We start from the raw sequence: 23581 nt of genomic DNA, 5'->3' as shown, positions 1-23581 counted from the left end.
ATTTGTCATATTCTATAGCATTGCACAGTGAATATACTTAACAATTTATTTTATATTTTCATTTACCTGGAAAGGCAGATTTGGAATGTTTCCAACACAAAGAAATGATACATGGGGTATGGTTATACTAATTACCCTAATTTGATCATTATTAATTGTATGCATGTATCAAAATATCATATCATACCCCATAAATATGTACAATTATTATTCATTAAAATAATAATAAGAGCAAAAAATAAAAAGATAAAAGATTATGCCATATTCTGAAGGGAAATCAACTAAAAACAGACAAGATTGCAATATATTCTATTAAAAGTATTGAACTGAAAATTAAAATACCTGAGATTTCAGAAGACCAAGTCACTTATAATGAAAAAAAAATTGATTGATTGCACACTTTTTCAGATCATTGTGTTTTCTGCTAGAATATGGTAGAGCAATATAAGTAAGATTTCAAGAAAATAAAATGTTGTTAATCACGAATTTTTATCCAGCCAAATTGACCTTTTTATATAAATAGACAAATCACGAAAAATACAAAATAACATAGGAAACATTGTTGCCATGATAACTTCTTAAATAATCTACTAAAGGATAAGCTTCAAAATACCAAAATGACCAGAAATTCATTGGCATAAGCATTGGTTATAGCCACAGAATTTATATGTTTCTGTAGAAGTAAGACTAAATGATTATTTTAAGAGAGAAAATACAATATATGATAGTTATAGTCTCTGACAATAATGTAGAAACAACACAACTGCAACAGTGGTTTAAGAATTGGAAGTATATATAAAAAATAGAACAGGCTTACTGATGTGAAGTATATTGCTTAAATTTAGATTGCTAGAGAGGAAGAAGATTAGGAAGTGGAAGATAGTACTAGCTAATTTTTCTTCTAAGAGTGGCAAATAAATTGATAGTCTTAAAAAAGAGGGTGGGCATTAAAAGTATTATATAAAAGAATTAGTATATAGGTGACCATTAAAAGAAAAACCCAACCCTTTCTATATATAATATAATAAAGCAATAAGTTGAAAATAATTATGTTAAATTATATAATTGATTAATCTATATCTACATTTATATTAAGAAACACATAATATATATACATATATAATGAAATATAGTATTGCAGAACTGAAGCCAAACATGTTAATTACATCAATAAGTGTAAATTGGCAAATGTATCTTTTTAAAAAAGGATATTCAAATTTTTCAACAAAGTAAAATCCAATGCTATACTATATAATAGAGACATACTTACAACAAAGAAGTTCAGAATGATTAAAATCATAGGAGGAATAAATATATATCAGCATAGAAATATAAAGAAAATAAAGTTGGAAACATTAACATCTAAAGGGGTAGCAATCAGTCAGAATATTTTTTAAAAGGCAAAGGACACTTTCTAGTGTTAAAAGCTATGTTTTTTTTAAAGATATAATTATTGACATTTATTCACTCAATAATAAAGAAACAACTTTCGTACAGCAGAAACTACATGAGTTTCCAGGATAGACAGAAACACAACAATAATAATATATTTTAATAAATCAATCCAAGCATGATGAAGTTTAAAAAAACATTAGTAAGAATGTAGGAGACCTAAGCAACATAATCAGTAAAGTAAATCTAATCCTTGATAGTAGAGAATGTATCTTTTTTATAAGTACATGGAATATTTACTAAAAAAAAAACTTAATAACCACAAGTAAACCCCAATATACTTTAAGAATATAAATTATAAAAACAATATGAAAAAGCAAAATGTCTCTTCTCTACTTTTTAAAAATAACTCACAAGTGAAAACTTTTGTCTAAAAGGAGACATACAGACAAAAATTGCAAACTTTCTAAGAAAAAAAAAACAACCAGGTTGCCTAGAGGCTCATCTGGAAGCTTATCAGGCACTTAGTCCATGTTCTGACTGTTTTAAAACCAGAAAAATCTTTTCTTGATATTTACTGGCACAGTCTCCCTCCCTCCATCTGGAAACATGATTGTCTGTATTATCTGCCCCTCCATGACCTGGGTAGTATATGAATTACAACAAGAGAGGTACTTGATCTTTTTACACTTTCCCATCTCTCTCTCCTTTTCTCTATCATTTGCACATTGAAATTCTGGGAACTTTCTCTTTTTTGCTTGCAGATTATCAGAGATAGTCACAGGATTTGAACCTGTGAAAAGCTCAGAGATAATGTCCAACTCTCATTTTTGGATGGGAAAAGGAGGCCTAGTAACTCAAAATGATCCTAGTTTTACAAAGAGGATTGTTATCATATTACCAATAATTTGACTGCCTTCTTTCAAGAGTGTAAATAATCAGAGGGCAGACAGCCCACAAAGTGCTAGTTAGCATTTACATTTTAAAACATATACTACGATGATGGTAGTATTTTTCGTCAACAGCAGTTCACCTAGTGAGTGTTGATACTTTGGGTCTGAGTGAAGAAAAAAAATAAATAAAAAAAAAAAAAAAAAAAAAAAAAAACATATGGTCAGTGAATGAGCATGGATAGGGAGAAGAGGTATGAGTCATAAGATATCTTAAGACCCTTTCTAGCTGATTGACCAGATGATTACTAAAAATAATGATTTCATAAATTTCACCCCAATTTATCATAACTTTTTCTCCACTCTGAAAATATTCCTTTATATTTAAATTGCCTCTCTATTTACAGATACATAGTTTATAAGAAAACACCATTGATGGTTATGTGCATCTTTATTGTCTTTTTTAAATTTATTTTTTATTTGTATGTATTCATGAGGTACAAGTCCAATTTTGCTACACTGATATATTACATTTTGGTGAAATCAAGTCCTTCGGTGCCTACATCACTGAGGCAATGCCCATTGTACCCACCAGGCAACTTCCCATCTTTCTCCCTCTCTCCCACCCTTCCGAGTCTCCATTGTCCATCATTCCACACTCTACTTCCATGTACACATATTATTAATTTTTATATCCTGCTCATAAATGAAAATATGTGGTATTTGTCTTTCTGTGCTTCAGTTTTTCATTTAAAATAATGGTCTCCAGTTCCATCTGTGTTGCTGTAAAAGACATAATTTCATTCTTCTTTACAGCTGAATAGTTTTCCATTGTGTATATACACCACATGCTCTTTATCTAATCTTCTGGTGGTGGACACTGAGGTTGATTCCATATCTTTGCTGTTGTGAAGAATACTCTGATAAATATATGAGTGTAGTTATCTTTGTTTAATGTGTTGATTTCTTTTCCTTTGGGTAGATACCCAGAAATAGGATTGTTAAATTGAATGGCAGTTCTATTTTTAGTTCTTTGAGAAATCTCCATACTCTTAGATTAGATTGCACTAATTTATATTCCCACTTACAGTATATAAGAGTTCCCTTTTCTCCATATCATCACCAGCATCTATAATTTTTGTCTTTTTTAATAATAGCCATTCTGATTGGTATAAGATCATATCTCACTGTGGTTTCAATTTACATTTCTCTGATGATAGTGATGTTCAACATTCTTTTCATATGCTTGTTGACCATTTGTCTTATTTTAAAAAATGCACCCATGTAATATGCTGAAATAAAAAATAAAAACCTTAAAAAAATATGTATTCACATCCTTAGCCACTTTTTAATGGGGTTATGTGGTGTTTTCTTGCTGCATAGTTTGAGTTCCTCATAAATTCTGGATATTAGTTTGCTATCATAAGTAGTATTACTTTCACAGTACAATGTGCTATGAGATCCACACCTAATTTTTTTAGAATCTTAAAATACTCCTTTTGCATTTGTCAATATGCTGTCAAGGTGATTACAATCATGATTTCAGAAGTAAACTGTTACTATGGCATTTCCATAATTTTGCCTGACTTCTGCATTTGTCTATATTTTCTCCTCAACATGGTTTTTTTCTGGCTTTTCATGCACAATGTAGAAATTAAAGTGTTAAAGTAAAATAAATAAAAATTATTCTACATTGTAACTTTCCATTTGTGTTTTAGTTATACCAACATACATATCTATTAATAATAAAATTTTGACAGAGTTAACCCCAAAATAAAGAAAATATAAAATTTAATATGTAAATAATCACTTTTTTACCAGACACTTTCATTTTTACATATGAACAGTTAATATGATTTTCCTTTGTTTTATTGCTAGATTTCATGATACTATGGCTTAAACCACCAAATTAATCAGGGAAATAAAAGAAGAGTTATATAATTAGACTTTTGTCGGGTCAAAATGGGATCAAATTGTGATGATATAATTTAATGACAGACTACAGATTCTTGAACACTCTACTGGCACTTCTGTCTGTCAAGCATCTTACATGCTTGATTTAACAACAGTCTTGTATTTAAATGACAAAAGATGTGAATAAACTTGTTGATTTGAGAGTGCAAGTCATAAAACAGAAGATTTTGATTTTTTGGCACCCTGTTATTTTAAGAAAACTTTTCCATGAAACCACATACTTTGAAGTTCTGGGGTGCATGAGTAAAATCTTGAGTGTGTGTTATGCAAAAGCATTTAGATAAATATTACAAAATCACCTAGTCATCTTACATTGTGTCAAAAATTTAGGTATTTTGTAATGTTTAGTTTATTCAGTTAATTCACTTAATCAGTGAATTTTCCATCCAAATGTTTGTCATTGTATAAATTCAAGTTTAGCTTTTTCTTTATATTTGATGTAATTAATATGAACAATGAAGTTTCCATTGAATGATATAATTAAAATTTTATGTTTTATAAAAATCAGAGTTCTTTAGCTTCAGTAGTTAAAGAGAAATGTGGACACCATTGTCCATTTTTATGGAATCTCAGGAATGTGTAAGAGCATGTGAAAAGTAATCGGTATTAATACTTTCCCAATGTACTGATTTATATTCTCTTTAATTGGTTTTATACTAGATTTACTTTTCTGATGGGGAGGAAATAAAGAAGAATTAGAAGAGAATGTATATGTAAAAAGGTACAATAAAAATACTGTTTGTGTTTTCTCCTTTTGCCTTCCAGTGTTCTTGATCTTTGCCACCTGATTGGCCCAGGATATTAGCAAACAAGAAGGAATGAATATAGGAGAAGTGATACAATGTGCTTTTTGATTTCCCAACTCTAGGTATGTGTTAGATACATTGAGGCAGAGGAGAGGCAGAAAGAGAGCAGGAGATAATGCTCAATTGTACAATCTGGGTATCAGGAAATTACTACATAAGAACCAGGTGCTGATACATCTCAGCCTAGCCTAATTAGGTGAGGAGAGCAGCATGTTCAGACAGAGAAAGAATCTAATTGGCACTCCTCAGCCTACCTCACTTCCTGAGTGGTTTGGAGCCTAATGGGAGAGCCAGCAGGACTGCCAAGGGCCCAAAGTGCCTGGAATGGATTGACAGGCTGGAGGACTGAATGGAGAATGTGGCAGATCCAGCAGGAACCCAGAGGAATCTGAATCAGTGAAGGGCAGATGGACTGTTTTCCCTCAGAAATAAGGGAGATAGTGGTCCAAGATAGGAGACCACTACCATTTCCCCCCATACCATTAAGGCACTTAAGCCACAACCTCTTGTGCATTTATACCCCATAAATATCTTAAGGAAAGAGGCAGAGGAAGGAAGATGATATTAAAAGACAAAGTATTACCAGTGCAACTATTAAAAATATCAGTACAGAGTAAGTTCAAAAGCAGAATGAACAATGAGTTAATATTTTTTCAGCTAAACAATGTGTGAGGATGGGTGAATCAGAGAAGATTAGCTTTAGATCAAATAATATAACACATTTTCCTCTGCATGTTTGTATTGTAGAAAACACTTGCGCATATATGTATAATATACATATATATACATAGATGTAAATTACATCAAGTATTATAAATTATTAAGTAAAAGAGGATATTTAATTTTTCAGATTCACGTAATTTTCCATTTACGTATGTTTTTCATTTTTAATGTGAATATACTACAATAAAGCAATGTCTTAATACCATGAATAACTATAATCAGCTAAATGCTTAGTTCAAGTGATGATGGAAGAGGGTCATTTTGAAATACTACTCAAGTAGTAAAGTGATTATTAACTAAGAGTCTTATACTATCTCTGAATAATTCCCATTTTAAAATGTATTTTGAGGTGTTTCTTTTCTTGGTTTGAATTTAACTGACTAAAATAATTTAAAAGAAAGATGTGCATGACTGGTGTTCTTTGGAAATATGATCACTAACATTTCTCTATAAAAGAGAATACTTTAGTGAATAAAATGGCATTGACAAAGCACATTGATTGCATTCTTGAACTTACTTTGAATTTTGCACTAAAAAATTTACATAAACGTTGATTACATTCACTTACTTATATAAACTATATATTTTTGAATAGTATTAATATGTAACTTGTTTTCTAGGAACTAACTAACCTCAAATGGTTTGAATTCAGTTTCGTGCTATATTTATTTCCTGAAAGAATTTCTATTTCTCATCAACTTGACTGACCTCTTACAGAAACAAAAGCTCTGCATTCCAGGGATATATATACAAGGATTTTTTTTTCCTTTTGTTAATTGAAATGCAATAATTGTACATATTGATAGGATACAGAGTGATACTTCAATACATGTATCCAATGTGTAATGATCAAGTCCGGGTAGTTAGGATATCTACCACCTGGAACATTTATAATTTCTTTGTGTGGTGAACATTTAAAATCCTCTTTTGTAGCTTTTTGAAAATATACACCAAATTATTGTTGAACATATTCACCCTACAGTGCCATAGAATGCTAGGACTTATTCCACACTTCTAGCTATAACCTTACATCAACTTGAAATGGAAAAGTTTAGAAACAACTTGAATAAGCACCAATAAGGAAATGACTAAATAAATTATTATATATCTCTGCTAAGTATGAAACTAGACATTAGAAGAATAATTTAGAATTCACATACCCTAACCCATGGAATATCCAATAAATATTGCTAAATGCAAAGCATAAATTGCAGCATAATGTACACAATTTATCTCAGGGTTTTTTAAGATAAATTTGGACATTTTCTTTCTTTTACTATGATTTGAAATCATTAAATAGTATTGGAAAGTACCCGATCATTAATGGGTTAGTAGAATTCTTCTATGAAACCAACTGGACCTGGTATATTTTGTATTTTTCTTGGGAGATATTTTCTGTCTCTATTTTTTATATAATAATTGGCAGATTTTCTGTCTGTACTGAGATCAATTTTGACAGTTGTATTTTCATATGAAATTATTCATTTTATCTAGGCTTTCAACTTTATTTTCACAGATTGTGAAAATTGGTCTCATCATTTTAAAATTTTCTGTTTTGATGGTTATTTTCCTCTTGTCATTTCTAATTTTGTGTATTTGTGTTTTCTTACTGTTATGTTAATAGGTTAGTTAGTGGTTTGTTTATTTTGCTGACAGTTTTTTAAAAAGAATTTTCTTTCAACAAAGAATTTCAATAAACAAAATGGAATTTTTTCAAAGAACTGACTACTAGGCTTACTTATAAGTTTTGCAATTTTCTGTTTTCTAATTCATTAATTTCTACTTTTATCTGCACTAATTTCTGCTGCTTTGTTGTTCTCTTTCTATTCTTCTGAATTTGTTGTTTCAGTCATTTATTTTATCATAGTAGGTAATAGTTATGTGCATGTATAGCTGATTCTAGGACTGGGGCTGTGAAAATACAAGATGAACCTGCAGTATCTTGTAGTGCCAGAAAATAAGGAAGTACTCAAAAAAATGATGGGATCATGCCAAATGGCCACAGGAGCCAATCTGAACAAGTTCCAAGTAGCCGAAACTGGAGCAATTTGAGCAATAAAACAAATAATGATACTATCATATTTTATAATACAAAGTATAAAATAAATATATATGAGTTCATGCTAATATAAATAAATTATTTTAACAAATAAATGTTGGGAGAGAGGGAACCCATTTTTCTTACAGAATTCTAAATATTATATATATGTACTACTTCCTCCAGGAGTGAAGCTTAATAGCCACCCTCTTGAGTATAAAATGGACTTAGTGATTCACTTTCAAAGAATATAGATAGGAAAAAATAGTGACTTTGCAGTGAAGAAACTTGGTAAACATCACATCAACCAAGGGATCAAGGTTAGCATTACCAATAACATGTTGATATCATGTACTCCTTCATATACATATGATGAGAGGGATACTTCTCTTTAGTGATATTCTTCCCAAACCCCCAAACCCTGTCTAAACATGAAAAAAAAAGTTATACAAAGCCAAAATGAGAGACATTCTACAAAGTACCTGACTAGCACTTTTAAAAATGTCAAAGTCATGGAAAACAAAGAAATTCTTAGAAATTGTCACAGATTGGAGGATACTAAGGAAACATCACTACTACTCAATGACATGTGATATCCTGAATTTGATTATAGACATTCGTGAAAAAAACTTTTGAAAGTTATTTAATAGTAATGTACCAATGTTAATTTCTTAGTATAGAAAAAGTACCATGGCTATGTAAGATGTTTTCATTAGGGAAACTGAGTAAAGAGTATGTTAAAACTCTCAGCAACTCTCAGAAACTTTTGTATGTATATAAAACTATTTCAAAATAAGGTTTTTCTAAAAAAATCTAGTAGGCATTTCAATGACTTAAGGTAAAATTAATGAAGTGTTAAGTTATAGCTTTATTAAGTCAGTTAATGGAGACTCGAGGGCATTGGGCCATAGTTTCTTTAAGTTATTTATTTACTAATAAATATTTACTAATAAATATTTTTTGAGCACTTAGTATGTGAAGAGCACTGTGCCAGTTTCTTGGAGAGAAAATGATCAGGTTTACCTGTTATAGTCCTGAAAGTATCTCAATACTCTTAATAGATATGCTCAAAGTCTATAAAAGAGACTGCTCGTGTTTAATTAGGGACAGGGGACTATTTTATGAAAATGTAAGGGCTAGCCTAACTCAAAGAGACAGATGCTGTACCTGGGTCTATAGAAAAATTCAACCACTGTTTTGTGTTTTGAATATGATGATATGATCTTTTAATTAACTAATTTAAACTACTTTAAGCCTTTTAAATTCTTTTCTCAGGCAAGTATTTCTGGCAGAAACCATCTCAAAGCAAAATTATCATAATAAGTTAAATTCATCACATTATGCAAATTCGGACAATTCGAATATGCAATTTCGGACAATTCACAATCTAATCATTTTGAAGTAATCTGTTTTCTACTAATAAATCTAATGATTCCTCTAGGGATTAAACAATTAGGAGAATACTGCAACATGTTTTGGTGGGTGCAAATTAGCCCTTTAAGTCTGTATTTTTCACACTATTTATAGTGAGCCATGAGTGAGCCCTGATATTTTCAAGTGGGTCTCTATAAGCGTTTTTTAATTAAATGGAATAAAATAGAATAGAACAGAATAGTAATAACCACAATGACTTTAATGAAATAGGATTAATATTGTTTTGTGATTTTTTTTCATTTTAGATGTGTGTGAGAGTGTGTGTGTGTGTGTGTGTGTGTGTGTGTGTGTGTGTGTGTTGATTAGACCTTGATGTAAAATATTTTATATATTGGTCAAGGAAAAAAACTCAAATTCTCTGATCTACAGGATTTTCCAGTGATATCACAGGATGAGAGACACAGCATACACACCTACATGCATTATATTAGGTTAACAATGAGCAACATAAAGTCAAGAAAATAAATATCTTTTGGGGGGAGTCACAAAAAGCTTTTTGAAAGAGGTAAGATTTAGACAGAGTTCTAAAAGTTACATATAAGAATTCCAATATGTAGACCTACTAAAACATGATACTACAGTGGCTGAAAAGGTGAAGATAAATGCTTAACGTGAACCAGAATCATTTTGATGCTTTCAAAATATTTAAAAGCATTTTAATCAAAATGCTTTCAAAATATTTATTTTGATGCTTTCAAAATGTTTATCAAAATATTTGAGAGTCTTGAGCCCTGATATTTGAGTCAATTAGTCTGAAGTATGACTGATAAATCTGCATTTTTAACAAAAAAAAATCCCACACAAACACAGATGCTCATTGCAATTCTGTATATGGAATGAAAGCAGTTTGCCAGCTTAGAGGATAGAAAACATAAAGAAATTTGGGAATGGTCAAGTAGCCCAATTTGACTAGGATAAAGTGAGGGTTCATAAAGGAAAATTTAAGATCAATCAGGAAAGATAGCTTGAGCCAGGCTGTAAAGGCATTGAAATTTCAAATAAGGATAAATTACCTAAAAAAATGGGGAGTCATTCACGAATTTTATGGAATGGATTAATACCTCCTAGGATGATTAAAATGATGCTGGTATTAAAAGAAAGGTAAACTGAGTAGAATATTGGTTATAATGATGTTGAGTGTTTAGGTATGAGTTAAAAGTCCTGATTGTAGAGAAAGAGAAAATTTTGCACATTGAGAGCATTTGGGTTTTCACATAAAATATATCAAATAAAGTAATACATTTTCAAACTATGAACCTAATCAGTGCACTTAACCACATACATCAGGCACATCCATGACCACTAAAATTATTGCTAATATTTTGTTCCAATCAAAATTTAGCCTGTCATGATATTTAATGAAAATATCCCCTGGGAATCATCATACAGTCCATTGAAGAAAATAATCCATTTTATTCCTAACCAAGTGGGAAAACATTCTGCAATGTCTAATGCATTAAGTTTCAGTGGAATTGACATCAATTTTCAAAGTGAAGCCACTTTTGGCATTAATTACAGAATAATAATTCATTTCTCCTTATATCCATAATGTTTTCATTTAGCCTTAAGTATGCAGAAATGCTGTCTCCATTTTCCACTTAAATTTTCTAAATTATATATTTCTCTTAATAAATCTCATCTGTTTAAAAATGAAAATAATTTAGCATTAATTTTCATATCCTTGAAACTTCATAAAGTCACCATTTATCAATATATTAAAATTATTCTGTGCTCATTTGATAGAATATAAACATGTTTCTCCTGCAATGTGAATAACTCAAAAAAAAACCCCAACAATAGAATGAACCCCAGGTGAACTGTAGAATACGCTAAATAATTATTTAAAATTCTATTTTTCACAAAGACAATTGCCTGGGGATTTCTGAAGGCCAGGGTTGTCTTTCTAAGGAAATAGAATGTTAAGGAAAAACAGATTTGACCCCAAGCTACACATGCATAGATGGAATTTGGCAAAGTTTCTCACAGTCTAACGATTCCAAGAGTAAACAGCAATATGTGTATTTCCACCAAATGGCATCATACCATCAGAATGGAAAAAGACTCCATACTTTACAGCCTCCAGCCAACAGGCATTAAGTAGAGCAAAATAATAAATTTTCAGAATATGGACTTAATAAAAATACTAACCACGTATAGCAGGCACATCCATGACCACTAATGCAATTGCTACTGCAATGTTCCAAGTCTACACTAGGGTCTTCTTCTCTATAACAAGTTTATTTTGACAATTAGAATCATTAGATCTGAACTTGACTATTAGAACTTAAAAGACTCAATTCTGATTAGAGTTTACAAAAGCAGCTCTCTTATTCAAGGGTAAGAACCACTAACTTCTCAGATTAGAAGTCATTTTACATTTACATTGAGAGCCTTAGTATTAGACGTGTTTTCTAAAATCAACTTTTACAGCTTTTGCTTTTAAATTTTTAAATGCTTGTATGTGTGTGTGTGTGTAAATATGGGAAAATCAAACATTTCTATCAATAGAATTTATCAAATTTCTGTTTGATAGAAATACACTGTATGTTTTGGTCAATAATGGACTTATAAACATATGATTTCAAACTAAGTATAAACAATTGTGTGAACCTTTTAAACTACATGCATTTACTTGTCTGAATTAATATGATAAAGGCATTTGTTTGTGACTGAAGTCCTATTTCAGTCTTTAATTTTTCATATTGAAATATAATTCACATACCGTGAAACTTATCATCTTAAGATGTACAACTCAGTAGTTTTTAGTATGTTCACAAGGTTGTGAAACCATCACCACTATCTAATTCTGGCATATTTATGTCACTCCAAAAAGAAATAATGGACCTATTAGCAGTCATTTCTATTACCTTCCAACCCTTCATTCTGTGCCAACCAATAATCTACTTCCTGTCTCTGATATTTTCTATGTTAGACATTTCATCTAAATGGAATTATATAATATGTGGTCTTCAGTGCCAGGCTTCTTTCACAAGATGTTTCCAAGCCTCATTTATGTTGTAACATATATCAGAACTTCATTCCTTTTATGGTGGACTAATATTCCATTGTATGGCTACAACACTATTATTTAGGCATTCATCAGTTGATGGACATTTGGGTTGTTTCTCCTACTGCTACCAATAATTCCTATACAAGATTTTGTGTGAAGATATGTTTTCATTTTTCTTACATATATATCTAGGAGTACAATCTCCAGTAGAAACTAAGGGAAAGGTCTTGTTTGCGGGGAGAAGTAACAGGTCCCTACACTGAGGTGTCACGTTTACCCTTGGAAGCACCTATATAGGGGAAACTACCTGGAAAAAGGTGTTTTTGTATGCTGAACTAAGTAATTTCCTTAAAAGCAACTTTTTTGAACCAGTGTTATCTAGAAGTAGTGATATTAAGTGCTTTCTACTGAGCAAAAGTGTGTATTCTTAAAAAAGTTGAAGTTGTATTTCAACAAATTGAAGCTGTGGCTGTAAATTTTAATCTGTGATAATTGCCCCTTTGAGATATATTGTCAGCACCAGGATGTGGTACCAGGGTTGCACTTAGTAGGAGAGCAGAAACAGGGAGACACCCCCCTCTACAACACACACACACACATACACACACCATGAAATGGTGTCTTTGCTTCTGGTGACAGTCACCACTGCAGGTCCCTAGATACCGACCCACCACCTCCTCAGAAGAGCCAGGGACACCTAATACTATGTCTTCCATGGGAGTTTATAAGAGAGGCAGAGGGGTCTCAGAGCCAGGAGGGATTCCATAGGCAGTGTTTTTGATAAAGGAAGACAACATAGTGTTATCGATGGAGTGTGGGAAAGGTGACAAGATTTGCACTCTGATGGCTTCTTGGAAGACACAGCAACGTTAGTGTCAGTAGTAGATTCAGTGATAAAGTGATTGCCTCTTAGATGGCTTCTAATTCAGACTCTTATCACTCAGGAAATGCTCAACTTAGGAATTAAATGTTTTATTTAATTGACTCTTTTCTGGAAGGCAAGACTTATGTTTCATAATTACTTTATTTTTTAAAATTTAATTGATATATCTTATCAAAATAATACACCTATTTTTAAAGAAATCTGAAATAGTCCTAAAAGCTGGTTAGAAGAATAAAATTAACAGGCGTCTGCCTCACAGTTCCCTACTTAGATTCCTACTCCTCAAAATTTTCTTATACCTTTTCTTTTGCCACTTGTAAGGGAAATTCATTTGTATAGGCAATAGGTTTCTTAGGCCAAACTAAATGATTGCCAGCATGTCTTCCGCTGTCCTTCCGGGGAGGCATGAGTCAGCACACGTATGTGATCAGGGTGTTATCTCCTGTGTCAACCCATGTGATTGTGCTTTCCCATGGCATGTTGCCACCATTGTTCTGAGCCCAATAAAATCACTTGCCATACTCTCCCCAACAAGAAGAGTATGTCTCCTCATGTGCCCGCCTGCCTCTTCTTCCAACTCCCGGAAGCCTACTTGCGTGCACTTGCTAGCCATAGAGCCTACTCCCCACACCACTTCCTCCTCTTCTAACTAAAGCTAGGTGTCTCTTCTGTTCTTCTACATTCATTCCGGTGAGATTTGTAGAAGATTTTCAGATAAATTTGTGTGCCTTCAATATGAAGTTCTGAAAGTCTGATTTTCTTTATAACTCTTCACAGTGGCTAGCACAGTGATCTATCCAAAAGGACAAATTAGTAAACAAAACTGAATGTTATTGAGCACATAGAAGCAAACAGCTGCTCTGAAAAAAAGAAATTGGGAAACTCCTATTGGTTAATCTGTTTTCAGTGATGACCAAATACCTGTGGTCTAGATCTGTTGTACATCAGTGTCCTTCAAACCATGTGTGAACCAATAGTCTCCAAACTTATTTGAAGTACTCAGATCCAAAGAGGATCGTAGCGCTTGTATGAACTGATGGCCACTTCTGAGTTTGCAATGCAGTGTTTCTCTGCTGTGCTAGGCAATAGAGCAAGAATTTATTTTTTCTGAGTTAAGTGTTTTCCTAATTAGAAAAATGTGTAGGGTTCTCCTGACACACTTGTCAGGAATTGTATCATTTCTTATTAGCAGATTTGAAAACATAACAAAATAAAACATTATTTAAATATATGCTTTGGGGCAATCCTCACATATTAAAGAGATTGTTTAATAGTCAAATGGCTATTTTATTTGAAAATCATACCTTGTTTCCATTAGGATAATTGCAAACTTACTCAACAAACTCTTGTTTTATCTATAATATCATTTAAGTAAACATGACACTGTATTGATTTTTAGAAACAAGTAAATAAATTATTCTTTACTTCCTCAAAATGTATTAAGTACTTGATAAATACTAGGTACATAAGAAACAGAGAGATTACTCTTGAGAGATTTTTGTCTAGTAGGGGAAGTCATTTAAGCAAATTAGGTTAATGTATTACAGTCTAAGGAGAGGTGGTAATGTGGATTAGCCTCACCTGATCACCTGGAGTGTGTTCCTCACTTTACTAAGGGAAAGAGAACCTCCACTGACACAACTTCATGTATAAAATCTGTACTACAAATGAGCAAGAAACATCCCAATGAAAAAATGGAGTAAGTATATAAACATAATTTACAAAAGAAAAAATGCAAATGGCTAATATATAAATCTATTAATATCACCATTAAGGGAAAGCTTAAAGGGAAATTTTAAAAATAGTGTACATTGAGAATTACCTAGTAAAATGTCAAAATATAAAATTAGTAATTTCGTAATCATGCATAGTTTTAAAGAGAGTATTGAGAAACAGGCACTCTTTAAAAACTGACATGGAAGAGTAAATAGATATAACATTTATACAATGCAATATAAAATATATATTAAAGCCTTGAAATATGTATACCTGTCAATCTAGAAATTTAACTCTTTGGCATTTAACCAAAGAAATAATTGAATATGTGTGTATTATATTTTGAGGAAATTTTTGCAGAATATATTATAATATCATACCTTTATAAATACTCCAACTGTCCAAAAGGAAGATTACTTTTAAAATAACATTATGTTGTCTTTTAAAGCATGGGCTTTGATCCCATTCCTGATAGTCTTACTAGTTACATGTCATGATGGGGTATGATGATGATACAGGGATGATATAGGGGTATATGGGGTATATGTGGTATGAGATAAGGATATATATAAAATATTTATGTATTTAAAATACATACAGGTTATATTTGCTGACAAGAAAGATATTCATAATGCTAGGTTAGAAAGGAAATATTTATTGTATAACATATTTCCATTTGGAAAAAAGTCTTTAACACATGTACAGACAGACAATATCGGTTGTCTGCCTAACTGCCATTCCCTAGACCTTCTTACTTACTAACAAGGCTCACCTCCCACTCTAAGGCTGGAAATGCCAATAAGTACCTTTTCCACATTCCTTTTCAGTATGGTTATGGACATGTGATCCAATCCTGGCCAATAGCACTTGAGAGGAAGTATACTTAGGGACTTCTGAAAAAAGTTTTTCTCCCTGAGAAAAAGAATGTAAGAAGAAACCCCCCTTCCTGCCTCTGAAGGGGCCTTTGAGGAGGTGATGCATGAGCTGGGGTGACCATTTTGCAACCATGATAGGAAAAGCCAAGGAACAAAAGCCAGTATGCCATGAACAGTAAAATACCTTTAGACAATGTATTCATGTGCTTGGGCTTCCATAAAAAGAAAAATACCACAGACTGGGTGGATTCAACAACAAAAAATGTCTTCTTTCACATCTGCTAGAGGCTAGAAGTCCAAGATCAAGATGCCTTTCTTCCTTGCTTGCAAAGGGTCACTTTATTGTATGCACCACAGAAAAAATCAAATTATATTTAATTTTTAATCTCTGGTGTCTTTTGCTCTTCTTTTAAGGAACCCAGTTCTGTTGAATTAGGTCCCCACCTTTATGACCTCATTTAACCTTAACTCCCTTTTTAAAGGCCTAATCTCCAAGTGTAGTCACACTGGGGGTCAGGCCTTCAACATTTGAACTTGTAGAGAACAATTCAGTTCACAACAGACAAAAATCATCTAACTAAATGTCCAATGATTACACATCTGTATATATATTAAAAATTATGCTTAATCCCAGGGAAAAGTCTGGGAAAGTTAAAAGCTGGAGTTAAACAAAGATACAAATATATAGTTTTCATTCAATTTCACCTGAAAATAAGAGCAAGGCTTTATAAAGGAGACATATCATTGCAAGGCACAAGAACTCACTCTGTAAATCTAGAAATCATATTGTAGTTAACAAATGTCTCTTCAAAGAGGAGTTATCCCTAACCATTGCCATTTATTTTTAAAAAAACACTAAAAATAGGTCAGAAAATCATTTACATCTGGAGAATATGTAATTTTAACAGTGCCTCCCCACAGATTATAAAATTGTGTCTCCAAATGTGCAATAGTTGAATAAAATATGTTAACAATAAGCATGCTTTCCTTAGGAATTTATTATATTACTGGAAATTATGTAAATAGCTTCCCCTAAGTTTTATTCCAGAAAATTTTAAAACTTTATTTGCATATGTCTTCCACATTTTTCAGAGGAAATATTTATTGACAAACTTTGTGGGATTATCTCAACTATTTACATGGCTGTTAATTTCTTTTAAAGTCTACATCAATAGACAGCTGTACTTTCCAATTTGTGGGGATTCAAAGAATAGGATTTCTACTGTGCCATTCTCTGCACTTATTTTTAATTGTGGAAGTTGTCACATACAAAGGATCAGAATTGTCATTAAATTTAAAGATACTTTTAAACAGAATTCAGACTAGAAACAGTACAAAAATGTTTCTTCTGAAATTATGAAGAATGCTTATAAAATAATTATATCCCATTAAGTGTAAAATGCAAGCCTCATATGGAATCATTCATAAGCAGAGAGCAGATGTCAGATGGTGGCTATGGGATCTGAAGAGTGTGCAGGCAGGTGTTCAACGAAAACAGTGGTACTGGCTGGTAATTCTCTAAGCAGAGAAGGGATCAGTCTCACAGTAACAGACTCATATTAATTAAAATGCCCAAGAGAGTGATCCAATCTACTCACAATTTCACAACAGCATCTGAATATCAGTATGTGATTTTTAATGTGTGATGTTTTGACAAATGAAATATTTTATGAAAACTTTGAACTATTATCTTTGAAAATAAGAGTCTGGTTACAAGTACAGTTTGTGCATTATTTTTCACAGATTTTCTTTCAGTAACTATTTTCCAGTTTTTGCTCTTTCAACATAAATATGTAAGAGTGTCATCATGAAGCAAGTTCTATCATGATTTCAGAAAATTTTTGAAATTCAGTGCCTAAGGGTTTATTTAAAAGTCTGCATCAAGAGCATACTTAGTGTCTGGCCTTGCACTTGGTACGAGGACAGAGCAAGAGCAAGTCCACATCATCTTTGCCTTCGGAAATTGCAGCCTACGAATACTCCGGTCTTAGAACTGATGGTCAAGTCAGTCACACTGGCTGTTTATCACTAGCTCCCATCCAGATGGGCCAGCGGCCTATTTTGATTGGCTAGTTTCTGTGCCATAAAAGGTGCTGAAGTATTTTGAATAGCTCCTCTGACTATAATGTTATAGCAAATATTCAGCTTCAATTTTTAAACTGTTACTTCAATGATATATATGTGCACGTATATTTGTGTTGCTTTTAGTAATATAAAAGTTCTGAATATCATTTAACAGATGATACAACTCCAAAATAAACAAAATAAGCCAATCTGAAGCCAAACGACCATTATTATCAGAGGTTTACATAGTCCACAAAGAGTACCTTTTCTTCATGCTACTTAACAGGCCAGCCTGATTTGAGCAACATCGTTTTATATGAAGCAGGGACCACAAGTAAAGAAAAAGAGCATTAACCTTAGTCTCATTTCAGAGAACTTGCACAAATCATAACCTCTCCAAGTCAAAGTCCCCTAACCTCTAAAATCAAATAGTATGGCCCCATCTTATCAAAAAAAGCTGTTGTGAAAAGTGAACATAAACAAAAGGACTCATTTATCATTTTATTTCCATTAGGAAACAAAAGGATCATTCTATGGTCCTTTCTTATTTTTAGGGACACTGATATTTAAACCTGTTCTCTTCAATTCACCTAGATTCACTGTTTACACTGAAGAAGAAACACAGCAGAATTCTTAAGAACTTGGAACTGATAACTTGCTATTTCTTCATTTTTCTCCCATGGAGCTGAACTTTTTGGACCATCTTGTATTTCAAGGAAACCTAGTGTCATTGCCCCTACTTCCAGTTATTCCTAAGTGTCTTTTGGATATTCCTTCCACAGCATATTACATGAAGTGGCTGGAGGCATACTGCATTTAATGCAACAAAGCAACCACTCTACCAATTTTTTTAAATTGTCGCAAATGCTACACATTTGGAATAATGCAAAGTGGGTTATAGTTACACTGTCAGAAATTTATTTTACACTTAATGAAAAAGGATGTTTTCTGAGAAGTTTGAAATTTGTGTGTTCCAGAGGCTAGAAACAAAAAAGGCCATGTAAATAACTGCAACTGTGTGATGTAGCTGAGTGTAAGGGAACAGGAAGCAGTGGGGACAAAAGATAGACATGCTATATGTAAAACAGCCACTTTTTCCATCTTTAGTCTAAGTTATTGTTCTCCAAGCCTATGAAAATCACCACTTATCGACAATTGATCAAGAAACCTCAATCTCAATTTTCATCCCTAAAATTAGCAATCATGCCTATTGATTTTAAATTGCATCTTTGTGTGGAGCTTGTTTTGCTAACATGTGAAATGGCCTGCAGTGCTGGAAACTTTGGCTATGTAGCCATTCCCCGCTTATCAAAATGCGATTTAAAATTTTTCTATTTTACGAAAAAAACTGACATTTAAACCTATTTTTTATTTACAGTTTGTCAACTTCATAAAGAATTTAAAGGCATACTTGATCATGATAAGAAGAGAGATTAATACCTGGCCACCTCTGTTGTGAAGAATTGGCAATGATATCCAAGAAAAGGGAAGAATTTCTGCCAGTACTTGTGGATCAGTTGACTTCAGAGGGCCTGAATCCAAGTACAAGGTACTCCAGTGTCTGCTAGACAACTAAGAAAGTCAAAATTACTGAGTATTAGGCATTATTTTTGTTAAGATTTTAAAAGGAAGGGATAAACCACCAGGAAATTTGGTTGTCAAAGCAGCTGCTTTCAAGAAACAATCCTACACTAAGAAAGGAGAAGCACTTGTTTGATGAGCAACTAGCCAACTCTGCCACAGCTAAATCTCTGCCTTAACAAAGTCTGAATAAGAAATTTGTATATAATTTTCAAATTGAGTTATTTATGAAATCTTGGATAATATTATTTCCTTGAGTGATATTATGATAAATTTAGAGTTATGCTTGAGATTTTATTTTAATGCAGTCCAGATTACAATGTAATTTTTCCTATAAAAAGTAATCAAAGATTATCAATTTAAGGAATGTTGCATTAGGAATGGCTCTTGAGAAGGAATTGTATTTGTAAACTGGCTGAGATTATTTAATTTTTGGTCTTAATCAGGTCTTGTCCTAGGCTGTTTACTTTCCTTTAGTGGTCAATGATAACCAACCATCTAACTCATCCATAATAATTTTTCTTTATTAAAAGAATCCCTTCTACTACCTAGTAAGCAGTATTATTGCTCCCTAAGAAAATAAGTCTCCCAGTAGATGACAAACCATAAAATGTATAGAAATTAGGGGCAGAAATCCAGACAGTTTTAAAAAGTATGCTGTCTTTTGCAAGTTTGGTTTAGTTACTATTACCACTAATAGCTGTATCAACAAACCACGTAAACCTAAAAGCGTCATTTGGTAAAATCACTCAGTTTTCACTTAAATGACAAATGGAAGAGTTGATATGCGCTCTAAAAACCCACAAGTGGTGTTGGAGGATTAAGACAAAGAAGATTACGTATTCATTTTAGTATGTGTCCCCTTTTGACAAACTGAATTCTAAATACGAAAATAATTTAAGTACGTATTAGAAAAGGAAAATTCATAGTTACTTTCTACTTTCTCCCCTTTTATTCCAGGACAAACCTGGAACTAATGTATTTAGAAAATGAAGTAAACAATTTTTAAATATTGTTAGTAGTAAAAACCAGAAAATGTTGTCAGAGCTTTAAAAACTCAACTTCATAATCCCATAACATATATTGTAGATCTACTTGGTGATGAGACCATCTGCAACTCCTGGTGTTGAAAGGAAACTTCTTTATATGACAGATTTAGTTTTTTTCTAAGTACTTTAATCTTATTTTATCCTCCTGGAATGTCAGTTCTGCTCTCCAAAGAAATTTAGCAGTTACTATTATACGTAGTGTTTGCATTAAAAGCTGCTACAAGCAATCTTATGTGGATGTTGAATATTTTCCAGACAACTAAACCCATGATGTTAGGATGTACAGAAAATATTCCATTATTAATTTACCTAATAAATATTTTTGTTATTAAAGTAAAAATTTTGAATCCTTCAAGTAGTAGAAAATGTTTAGATTAATAATATGCTAAAGTAATTTACATTTAAGTTTTCATTTGTCAAATAACCTAAATTTATAAAATTTTAAACTTATCATCTGTATGAAATTATGGCATCATAGGTCCTAAAATCAGCAAGTTCTACTTTTGCTCACAGCTTTTTGTAGACTGAAAATTAGGTAAGATGATCAGTGGAATGCATTTTCCCATCTTATGTGTAGATTATTTAAAAAACAATAAGGTAATAATGAAATATAGTTAAATCAACAGATAAATAAAACTATAAAACTACTGTAACCAAAAAATTTTGATTCTTTTACACAGATATTAAACACTAGCAATTTTATCTAGCATACTTTTATGTTGGACTGCTTGCTACATTCATGCAGTTTATGCGCAGCCAAGAAGGTTGAGTGATGACCAAAATGTTTATTGTTTCACGCACTAAGCAGTGCTCTAATTTAGCTTAGAATCTATTAACCCAGAGCCAGAATCTTTTTTCTAATTTGCCAATATCTTTTCTAAGATACTATATATGATGGTGGGAGAGGCCTGTCATTAGAACATCATTTTATTTTTAGTTAAACCTATTCAAAAGTTTCCATTAAGGCTAAGAATTTCACATAATATCAATCTGGGAAGTTTGCTATTAAAAAGCCTTCTGTAAAAGATGGTAATTTTGATGTACATTGAAAACACTTTCAGAATTAGCTGAAATGAAATAAGAATAGAGAGGGAGAAATATATCTATGCTCAAACTGCTCAAACTGGGAAATATCTCATAATTCATAAAAGATGAATTAAAGAATGTGAGAAAGACATATTGGTCCAAATCAAAGGAGTATCTTGGAAATCTAATATGGTATCATGGGGAGTAAAGGAGGAAGTCCTGAAATTCTCCATTAATATTCCCCAGCAGACAGTCACAAGCAGTGGGGGGTAAACAAAGAGGAAGAGATGGGAAATCCCTAAGCTGGAGTACATTTCCCCATTGTCCACAGATCATTTGTGGGGTAGAACTGGAAGAGACACCACCAGGAGCCTACATGTTGCCATGACATATTACCATTACTTTTCTTCTAAAAGTTACTCCTATAGTTACTCCTTAACTGACAGGTATTAGGTGTAGAGGTGAGTATGGATTGTGTGAGAAGTAGAAAAGCATATCCCTAACGCCAATTCTCCAGTTTCAGACCAAAGATAACTATAGGGGGAAAAAACTGAGCTGACCTATGATATAAAACTTACTTTTTTTTCTAAACTTAATTCCGCCCAAAGTGCTGGCTCACCCAGAAGCAGGGTGACAAAAGCAAAATTGAAGTATTATAGCTTGCAGCCAAGAGTCTCAACCACTTTAGGCCAGGTGCGTTGGCTCACGCCTGTAATCCTAGCACTCTAGGAGGCCAAGGTGAGAGCTCGTTTGAGCTCAGGGGTTCGAGACCAGCCTCAGCAAGAGTAAGACCCTGTCTCTGCTAAAAAAAAAAAAAAAAAATAGAAAGGAATTAGCTGGACAACTAAAAATATATAGAAAAAATTAGCCGGACATGGTGGTACATGCCTATAGTCCCAGCTACTGGGGAGGCTGAGGCAGAAGGATTGCTCGAGCCCAGGAGTTTGAGGTTGCTATGAACTAGGCTGATGCCACGGCACTCTAGTCCAGGCAACAGAGTGAGATTCTTTCTCAAAAAAAAAGGGGTGGGGTGGGGGGAGGTCTCAACCACTTTAGAGAAAATCCAGCAAAGAAGCAAAATAGAACAAAACAAAAATTCAAATTGTACCAGCCCATGATGTCATCTTAACACTTTTGACTGCTGAAGAAAATATGAACTATCAACATCTAACCCTCAAACTCTAAAGGGAATATTTATACAGCTCATAAGTAAACAAACAATGAGGTCAAAGAAATTGCAACCACATTATTCTGGAACAAATAGCAGGTGCAAAAATAACCATCCACTCCAACGTGAATATATAGAAAAATATTATAACCTGAAACTTTGACAAAAAGACTACAGTTATAAAAAATGAAAAGAAAAGAAACTGTGGATGTGAGAAAGATGAAAATTTTTGGAAATTAGTATATATGTAATAAAAAGTTAAACAGCATTTGTCTATCCTTTCGGGGAATGTTAAAAATACATTAAGTCTATGAAACATGCTTAAAATTAGTGAAAAATAATATCATAACAATATTTTATTTTAAAACTTAAACAGGTACAACTACAAGGAAAAAATTATGGAGCAAAATAATACCAATGAACAACTTATAACTTACTTAAAACCATTAATATACAGAATACTCTAATAGTGGAGTGGAAAAGTAACTTCAGAAAAATTTACACAAAATTAGGAAATGGACAAAGAGATAAAAATTATTAGAGATGGATATGAGGGCAGATATTAGGGATGTAAAATATGAATTGGAGTTGGAGTGACAGGAATAAATACAATCGAAAAGATGTAAAAGCCCTCACAGATACAATAGCGAGCTTCCACATATATATGGCAGGTTAGCCACACATGTTTATATCCTCTGTCACACAAATTTGCACTAAAATGACATTACAGTAATGAAAAATTGTATTAGTCTACATGGACAAAAATAATTTGGGAGGGAACACCAGAAACTGATTCCAATAGATTTTTGGAAGATGCAAAGTGATATCGAAGAGAGATCTGGGCACATCATACACCCGGGGGTAAGATTCCTGTTTTGGGTATCCCATGACCACCCACACTTTCAGTAATTCACTAGAAGGAATCACAGGACTCAGCAGATAATTGCACTCA

General features: G+C 32.6%; 1 non-coding gene across 1 annotated transcript; it reads left to right on the top strand.

The window, feature by feature from the left end:
* Nucleotides 1-2386: 2386 nt before the first annotated feature.
* LOC142871284 (small nucleolar RNA SNORD56) lies at nucleotides 2387-2457 on the top strand. Its single transcript, XR_012919535.1, has one exon. It is a non-coding gene; the product is annotated as a small nucleolar RNA SNORD56 (small nucleolar RNA).
* Nucleotides 2458-23581: the final 21124 nt, after the last annotated feature.

This window comes from Microcebus murinus, chromosome 5 (genome assembly GCF_040939455.1).
Source record: "Microcebus murinus isolate Inina chromosome 5, M.murinus_Inina_mat1.0, whole genome shotgun sequence".
NCBI classification, from domain to species: Eukaryota; Metazoa; Chordata; class Mammalia; order Primates; family Cheirogaleidae; genus Microcebus; species Microcebus murinus.
The sequence above is the reverse complement of the archived record's forward strand: the minus strand, read 5'-3'. Positions and strand labels throughout refer to the sequence as shown.